The sequence below is a fragment of the Coregonus clupeaformis genome, chromosome 23 (genome assembly GCF_020615455.1).
Source record: "Coregonus clupeaformis isolate EN_2021a chromosome 23, ASM2061545v1, whole genome shotgun sequence".
In the NCBI taxonomy this organism is placed as follows: Eukaryota; Metazoa; Chordata; class Actinopteri; order Salmoniformes; family Salmonidae; genus Coregonus; species Coregonus clupeaformis.
The window spans coordinates 10,376,268-10,385,956 of record NC_059214.1 but is presented as its reverse complement, the minus strand read 5'-3'; the positions used below and the strand labels follow the sequence as shown (position 1 = coordinate 10,385,956).

General features: G+C 42.9%; 1 long non-coding RNA gene across 1 annotated transcript; it reads right to left on the bottom strand.

Moving 5' to 3' along the window:
• Window positions 1–1,366: 1,366 nt before the first annotated feature.
• LOC121577329 lies at window positions 1,367–2,415 on the bottom strand. The gene is made up of 3 exons (XR_006002606.1): window positions 2,182–2,415; window positions 1,966–2,077; window positions 1,367–1,603 (listed from the first exon to the last, which is right to left on the bottom strand). It is a non-coding gene; the product is annotated as an uncharacterized LOC121577329 (long non-coding RNA).
• Between the last annotated feature and the right edge of the window lie 7,274 nt (window positions 2,416–9,689).

The window sequence follows — 9,689 nt, the reverse complement described above, 5'->3', positions numbered from 1 at the left end:
AAAGTTCTATTTTGGTTTCATCTGACCATATGACATTCTCCCAATCCTCTTCTGGATCATCCAAATGCACTCTAGCAAACTTCAGACGGGCCTGGACATGTACTGGCTTAAGCAGGGGGACACGTCTTGCACTGCAGGATTTGAGTCCCTGGCGGCGTAGTGTGTTACTGATGGTAGGCTTTGTTACTTTGGTCCCAGCTCTCTGCAGGTCATTCACTAGGTCCCCCGTGTGGTTCTGGGATTTTTGCTCACCGTTCTTGTGATCATTTTGACTCCACGGGGTGAGATCTTGCGTGGAGCCCCAGATCGAGGGAGATTATCAGTGGTCTTGTGTGTCTTCCATTTCCTAATAATTGCTCCCACAGTTGATTTCTTCAAACCAAGCTGCTTACCTATTGCAGATTCAGTCTTCCCAGCCTGGTGCAGGTCTACAATTTTGTTTCTGGTGTCCTTTGACAGCTCTTTGGTCTTGGCCATAGTGGAGTTTGGAGTGTGACTGTTTGAGGTTGTGGACAGGTGTCTTTTATACTTATAACAAGTTCAAACAGGTGCCATTAATACAGGTAACGAGTGGAGGACAGAGGAGCCTCTTAAAGAAGAAGTTACAGGTCTGTGAGAGCCAGACATCTTGCTTGTTTGTAGGTGACCAAATACTTATTTTCCACCATAATTTGCAAATAAATTCATAAAAAATCCTACAATGTGATTTTCTGGATTTTCCTCAATTTGTCTGTCATAGTTGACGTGTACCTATGATGAAAATTACAGGCCTCTCTCATCTTTTTAAGTGGGAGAACATGCACAATTGGTGGCTGACTAAATACTTTTTTCCCCACTGTATGTGTCATCCTATGAAATGGAAGTTACGTTGCACAGCCTAATATAAAATAAACGTCTGTACCAATTTCCTTTCTTTTCATTCAAAATCTTTCTCTCCAGCCGCCAGTGCTACCACTGCTCTACAGATGGATAGATAGACGGCACACTTGCGACTAGATGGGCTCATAATAATGGCAGGAACGGAATAAGTTGAATGGTATCGACAAATCAAAATTTTTCCATATGGTTGATACCATTCCATTCACTCCATTCCAGCCATATTATGAGCTGTCCTCCCCCCAGCAGCCTCTAATGATCAAAACACATCTGGACATTCCTTGTCAAGTTACCACAACTGGGAATGAGTTGTGTGGAGTTGTCTTGAACCCTTTGCAGAGAACAGACCACAGGAAATACAATTCAGTAATTTATTAGAGAACAAAATGTAGGTTATAATGAAAAGTGAGTTACATGAAGGAGTACCCTGAAGGAAAGCAATACTCCAAGACAACAAGGATCTTCCTCATGAAAGGTGGGGCCCCATGAAAGGATATGGGATATGCATAACCTTAATCCATAATCGGTAATAAGCTGTTTACAATCTGAAATAACATTAATTAGTGCAGGAGATACATTTGAGAAAATGGACAAATGTTTTTTCTTTGATGTTGTGCAGTTTGTTCAAACAGTTGTCTCCAGCCACTCCTCCTGCTCATATTCTCTGAGCTGCTCTCTCTCCTCTCTGTAACTCAGACCTGGAATACACAGAAGACAGTTCCATGCGCTACAGACACACACACACACACACACACACACACACACACACACACACACACACACACACACACACACACACACACACACACACACACACACACACACACACACACACACACAGTGAGTCCTGCATAAATAATACAATTACACCTGCTTGCTTGACTTGACACATACAGTAAACTCCCTCCCAGTACCAATTTATCATTAGACAAGAGTAACAATAATGCTCTATCCTGGCCACTCTTACTACTTTGACCACGATAATTATCCCCAGTTTACAATTTACTTATTTAACCTCTCCTCCTCCCCTGCAACTCTTCCCTATGTGAGTCATCGCTGTAAAAGATAATGTGTTCTTAGTCCACTTACTTGGTGAAATATAGGCAAAAGAGTGAGCACATAACGATGGCCATGGTTATGGTCATAAATGCCAGCAGCACCATCATGGCTCTGCTGCTGGAAGTTGTTGTCAGAAGAGAGACTGCAACAGAAACACTTTTGATGAGGAAATTGATAGATAGTTAGCAGATCAATCGGTGGAAAGATGTCAATGCCAACTTGTAAGTGTGATTCATTCTCAGTTACCTGTGACAGTGAGGGAGAGGAGCTCACTCTCAGAGGAGAAATGAGAAGAGAAAATGTAAATTTTATAAACACAGCTGTAGTTCCCTTGATTGGAGTCATCAGCAGCAGGGAAGAGGAAGGCAGAAGAGTGATTGACAGCTGGCTGGGTCTGGGTTCTGTTGGAGCCAATGAATGTAAGGAGGAAGGAGCCTCCTGGGTAATGTGGCTGAATGGAGCAGGTGATGGTGAAGCTGTGGCCCCTGAACACCTCTGGCCCTTGGTGGCCCTTGGAGACCCCTCTCATTGAATCAGCCAGGGAGATATCAGGCTTTTGAAGGAGATCTGTAAAAAGAGGAGAGAAATCCCTCTCACAAACAGTTACTCAATAATAGCACAACAAACTGTGCATCATTTTTACCAACAGGGCCTACCTGAACAGATCACTCCAGCATTATTGCAACAGGAGCTGGTTGGAGAAGTAAATGTCGGTTGGCATTCAAACAGTGACAATTCCGATCCATTACATGGAATGGAACCACGGACCACATGTCCAGTACCATTTCCAAAGAGAGAGCCACCTGGTGCTGAAATAGCAGAGCCACAGCCAAGTTGTCTACAGACCACTGCTGCCTGTGTAATGTCCCATTCAGTGTCCATCAATGTCACCCAGTCACCAAACAGATACAGCTGCACCGTCCCTGCACATCGGCCTCTTCCCTGTAACAGCCGTGTTCTGTCTTGAGAGAGACAGAATGAGAGAGAGATGGAGAGAGTATTACACATATTTTCCGGAAGAGAAAATACACTGATACTGACATTGCAGCATTTGTTTCAAATGATCTTCTACCTATGCAAGTGAGTCCAACATTATTTCTGCGTGTGCAGGTGTGCTCTTTTCTGGACAATGTGTCACAGTCCAGGAGAAGGGACTCATTGCCTTTACACTGGAACTCTTTAGCCCAGATCAGACAGTCACCTTCTCCATAGAGCCCCCCCTGTAGAGCTGAAGGAGCCCCACAGCCAAGCTCTCGACAGACTACCTCTGCATCCTGCCAGTCAAAGTCAGCTTCACACACTGAGGCCCAGGACTGATTGGACCTCACCTCCACTCTCCCAGAGCAGAGACGAGCACCATCCACAAGCCTCACAAAGGCTGAAGAAAGAGATATGGTGGAACATTACATCACTTTTGTTGATGGTAAATAATTTTCAATTAAACAAAAACAAATGTTTTATGTAAAAGATAATGACTTTGCCTTGTTAAATACAATATCTACAATGTCGTACCTGAACAGACTACAGAAGCATCATAACAGTGGTAGAAACCGTCTCCGTACCCATTGAGTAGACACTCGTCAAGGGTAGACTCGTTTCCAGAACATTTCACGTTGCTGATACTCTTTCCTCCACGTTCCTCTCCAGGTCTGTATGGTACTGCCATAGCGTTGCCGCAGCGTAGTTGTCTACACACCACCACGGCGTCTTTCATGTCCCAGTTGATGTCACACACCCTCTTCCACTCTGATTTGGTGAAGACCTCCACTCTCCCAGAGCAGGAGCTTGTCCCATTCACCAGTCTGACTGGAGAATCGGCTGCACACACCAGAGAGAAGAAGACAATGTGTCATTTTTTAAAGACATCTGAACAATGATTGAGGTGAAACAATTATTGTTGTCTATCAACAATGACAAGCCACCGGGGTCTGACAACTTGGATGGAAAATTACTAAGGATAATAGTAGACGATATTGCCACTCCTATTTGCCATATCTTCAATTTAAGCCTACTAGAAAGTGTGTGCCCTCAGGCCTGGAGGGAAGCAAAAGTTATTCCACTACCTAAGCATAGTAAAGCCCCCTTTACTGGCTCAAATAGCCGACCAATCAGCTTGTTACCAACCCTTTTTATACTTTTGGAAAAAAATAGCGTTTGACCAGATACAATGCTATTTTACAGTAAACAAATTGACAACAGACTTTCAGCACGCGTATAGGGAAGGACATTCAACAAGCACAGCACTTACACTAATTACTGATGATTGGCAGAGAGAAATTGTTAAGATTATGGGGGCTGTTTTGTTAGACTACAGTGCGGCTTTTGACATTATCGATCATAGTCTGTTGCTGGAAAAACGTATGTGTTATGGCTTTACACCCCCTGCTATATTGTGGATAAAGAGTTACCTGTCTAACAGAGCACAGAGGGTGTTCTTTAATGGAAGCCTCTCCAACAAAATCCAGATAGAATCAGGAATTTCTCAGGGCAGCTGTCTAGGCCCCTTACTTTTTTCAATTTTCACTTACGACATGCCACTGGCTTTGAGTAAAGCCAGTGTGTCTATGTATGTGGATGACTCAACACTATACACGTCAGCTACCACAGCGACTTAAATGACTGCAACACTTAACAAAGAGCTACAGTTAGTTTCAGAATGGGTGGCAAGGAATACGTTTGTCCTAATTATTTCAAAAACTTAAAGCATTGTATATGGGACAAATCATTCACTAAACCCTAAACCTCAACTAAATCTTGTAATGAATAATGTGGTAATTGAGCAAGTTGAGGAGCATAAACTGCTTGGAGTAACCCTGGATTTAAACTGTGATGGTCAAAACATATTGATACAACAGTAGCTAGGATGTGGAGAAGTCTGTCCATAATAAAGCGCTGTTCTGCATTCTTAACAGCACTATCAACAAGGCAGGTCCTACAGGCCCTAGTTTTGTCGCACCTGGACTACTATTCAGTCGTGTGGTCAGGTGCCAATTGGCTCAGAACAGGGCAGCACAGATGTACACAGAGAGATAACATTAATAATATGCATGTCAATCCCTCCTGGCTCAAAGTGGAGGAGAGATAGACTTGATCACTACTTGTATTTGTGAGAGGTATTGACATGTTGAATGGATACCCCACAAGACATGCCACCAGAGGTCTCTTCACAGTCCTCAAGCCCAGAACAGACTATGGGAGGCTCACAGTACTACATAGAGCCATGACTACATGGCACTCTATTCATTTTACATTACATTTTCGTCATTTAGCAGACGCTCTTATCCAGAGCGACTTACAAATTGGTGCATTCACCTTATGATAGCCAGTGGAACAACGACTTTACAAAATATATATATATATATATATATATATATATATATATATATATATATATATATACATACAGTGGGGAGAACAAGTATTTGATACACTGCCGATTTTGCAGGTTTTCCTACTTACAAAGCATGTAGAGGTCTGTAATTTTTATCATAGGTACACTCAACTGTGAGAGATGGAATCTAAAACAAAAATCCAGAAAATCACATTGTATGATTTTTAAGTAATTAATTTGCATTTTATTGCATGACAGAAGTATTTGATACATCAGAAAAGCAGAACTTAATATTTGGTACAGAAACCTTTGTTTGCAATTACAGAGATCATACGTTTACTGTAGGTCTTGACCAGATTTGCACACACTGCAGCAGGGATTTTGGCCCACTCCTCCATACAGACCTTCTCGAGATCCTTCAGGTTTCGGGGCTGTCGCTGGGCAATACGGACTTTCAGCTCCCTCCAAAGATGTTCTATTGGGTTCAGGTCTGGAGACTGGCTAGGCCACTCCAGGACCTTGAGATGCTTCTTACGGAGCCACTCCTTAGTTGCCCTGGCTTTGTGTTTCGGGTCATTGTCATGCTAGAAGACCCAGCCACGACCCATCTTCAATGCTCTTACTGAGGGAAGGAGGATGTTGGCCAAGATCTCGCGATACAAGGCCCCATCCATCCTCCCCTCAATACGGCGCAGTCGTCCTGTCCCCTTTGCAGAAAATCATCCCCAACGAATGATGTTTCCACCTCCATGCTTCACGGTTGGGATGGTGTTCTTGGGGTTGTACTCATCCTTCTTCTTCCTCCAAACACGGCGAGTGGAGTTTAGACCAAAAAGCTCTATTTTTGTCTCATCAGACCACATGACCTTCTCCCATTCCTCCTCTGGATCATCCAGATGGTCATTGGCAAACTTCAGACGGGCCTGGACATGCGCTGGCTTGAGCAGGGGGACCTTGCGTGCACTGCAGGATTTTAATCCATGACAGCGTAGTGTGTTACTAATGGTTTTCTTTGAGACTGTGGTCCCAGCTCTCTTCAGGTCATTGACCAGGTCCTGCCGTGTAGTTCTGGGCTGATCCTTCACCTTCCTCATGATCATTGATGCCCAACGAGGTGAGATCTTGCATGGAGCCCCAGACCGAGGGTGATTGACCGTCATCTTGAACTTCTTCCATTTTCTAACAATTGCGCCAACAGTTGTTGCCTTCTCACCAAGCTGCTTGCCTATTGTCCTGTAGCCCATCCCAGCCTTGTGCAGGTCTACAATTTTATCCCTGATGTCCTTACACAGCTCTCTGGTCTTGGCCATTGTGGAGAGGTTGGAGTCTGTTTAATTGAGTGTGTGGACAGGTGTCTTTTATACAGGTAACGAGTTCAAACAGGTGCAGTTAATACAGGTAATGAGTGGAGAACAGGAGGGCTTCTTAAAGAAAAACTAACAGGTCTGTGAGAGACGGAATTCTTACTGGTTGGTAGGTGATCAAATACTTATGTCATGCAATAAAATGCTAATTAATTACTTAAAAATCATACAATGTGATTTTCTGGATTTTTGTTTTAGATTCCGTCTCTCACAGTTGAAGTGTACCTCTGATAAAAATTACAGACCTCTACATGCTTTGTAAGTAGGAAAACCTGCAAAATCGGCAGTGTATCAAATACTTGTCCTCCCCACTGTGTGTGTGTATATATATATATATGTATATATATATATATATATATATATATATATATATATATATATATATATATATATATATATATATATATATATATATATTTTTTTTATTTTTTTTTATAATTATTATTTATTTTTTTTTATTTTTTTTGGGGGGGGTAAGGGGAGCTAGTAGGATTACTTCATCCTATTCCAGGTATTCCTTAAAGAGGTGGGGTTTCAAGTGTCTCCGGAAGGTGGTGAGTGACTCCGCTGTCCTGGCATCGTGAGGGAGCTTGTTCCACCATTAGGGTGCCAGACCAGCGAACAGTTTTGACTGGGCTGAGCGGGAACTGTGTTCCGCAGTGGTAGGGGGGCCAGCAGGCCAGAGGTGGATGAACGCAATGCCCTTGTTTGGGTGTAGGGACTGATCAGAGCCTGAAGGTACGGAGGTGCCGTTCCCTTCACAGCTCCGTAGGCAAGCACCATGGTTTGTTGCAGATGCGAGTTTCAACTGGAAGCCAGTGGAGTGTGCGGAGGAGCGGGGTGACGTGAGAGAACTTGGGAAGGTTGAACACCAGATGGGCTGCGGCATTCTGGATGAGTTGTAGGGGTTTAATGGCACAGGCAGGGAGCCCAGCCAACAGCGAGTTGCAGTAATCCAGACGGGAGATGACAAGTGCCTGGATTAGGACTTGTGCCGCTTCCTGTGTAAGGCAGGGTTGTACTCTGCGAATGTTGTAGAGCATGAACCTACAGGATCGGGTCACCGCCTTGATGTTAGCGGAGAACGACAGGGTGTTGTCCAGGGTCACGCCAAGGCTCTTTGCACTCTGGGAGGAGGACACAATGGAGTTGTCTACCGTGATGGCGAGATCATGGAACGGGCAGTCCTTCCCCGGGAGGAAGAGCAGCTCCGTCCTGCCGAGGTTCAGCTTGAGGTGGTGATCCGTCATCCACACTGATATGTCTGTCAGACATGCAGAGATGCGATTCGCCACCTGGTTATCAGAAGCTACTCATCAAGCAACTCATGCAAGCAGTAAAATTAGATTTAAAGAAACAGATATAAATACACCTTATGGAACAGCGGGGATTGTGAAGCAACACAAACATAGGCACAGACACATGCATACACACACATGATAACATACACACTATACACACACGTACATAATGGATTTTGTATTGTAGATATGTTGTAGTAGAGCAGGGGCCTGAGGGCACGCACTTAATATGTTGTGAAATCTGTTGTGAATGTATTGTAATGTTTTAGAAATTGTATAACTGCCTTAATTTTGCTGGACCCCATAATAAATACTAAATACTAATACTAAATACTAGGTCCTTTTCCAAACGCTTGATATACTATTGGTAAGATTTTTGGTGGAGGCCCTAAATTGCTGGGGGCTGCTGGAGTCTCCACTACACCTCTGTTGTGGGGTGTGCGTGTTTGGTTTCAGTGGTTTGTTTGCTTCCATCTCATGCGTTAAACAGGAAAATCATTGTGTAATTTAATAAACTATCTATCTTAACACACGTTTCCTTTTCAGTGTCAAGTGTGTGTTCCGTAATAAAAGGTACAGTTGCTGTCAAATATATTGGAACCCTTACACTTTACAATGGAGTTGCAATGGATCAGAATGTTTTTTTGTCTTTATTTCAAAACTGGTTTAATGGCTATTTTTACTCTGTTGGCACCTGCAACCACAGGTAAGATAAATTACTCAGTAAACGAGAATCACTTGCATCCAACCAAACTAATTTGAATTCTGAATAATGTAGTCCAGGCAATTCTTTCTTACAGTTTTTTACAATCACTTTGGCACACACCTTGATGTCATTTTTCAAAACTCTAGACACAAAACTCACAACCAATGATCAAAATGCAAATTTTTCTAAACTATAACACTTTTTTGAATTGCTTGGATACAATACACATAAAACTAAGATCATTTGTTCATTTAACAAAAATAATCTGTTCAATATGACACAACTTAACATCAAAGTACTACTATTTCAAAAGGCAATTCACACATGACATTTCAGATGAGTGTCTATTCATTTCATTACAATTATCCAACTATCAATTGATACAACTGCTCAAAATGATAAGTAACTGTTGCATTACTCTTAATGGATAGTTGTATGGAAACAGACAAACAATATTCCATGTTTAGATCATGAACGTTTCAAGATAACGAGATTCATTGTCACCAATTAGCGTGGAGCATGAACCAATTAGACTACATTATCTATGGATGTAATATTTCATCATCATTCTTTATCAGACACCGTTTCTATGGTCCCATGTACCACCTTTTCAGACTATTTACAGTATTGACAGTACTGCACTGTATGGATGCAGGCCCTTGTAATTGCTTGTCCATTTCTGCCAACTTGTTACTAATGATTGAGTTCACATTGTGAAACGAGTATATAAAGAATTGATTGGGATCCACTTCCAACAACATAGCGATACGTACTGTAACATGGAGTCGGCAGGTGATCCAGGTCACAATAGAGGTGAAGCAGTGGTGGGAGGAAGACGAGGAAGACGTGTTGGTCAAAGGAATGGCAGGGGACAAGCACCCCTTCTGAGAGGTGGTCGTGGGCCTCGTTTGAAAGGTGTGGGGGAACGTGGTAGAGGACAAGGCCACGGACCAAGACAGCGGCAGCAACAGCAAAGAGTGTCCAATGAAATCCGAGCAATAGTTGTAGACCATGTCATAAATCATGGCATGACAATGACTGAGGCGGCTACA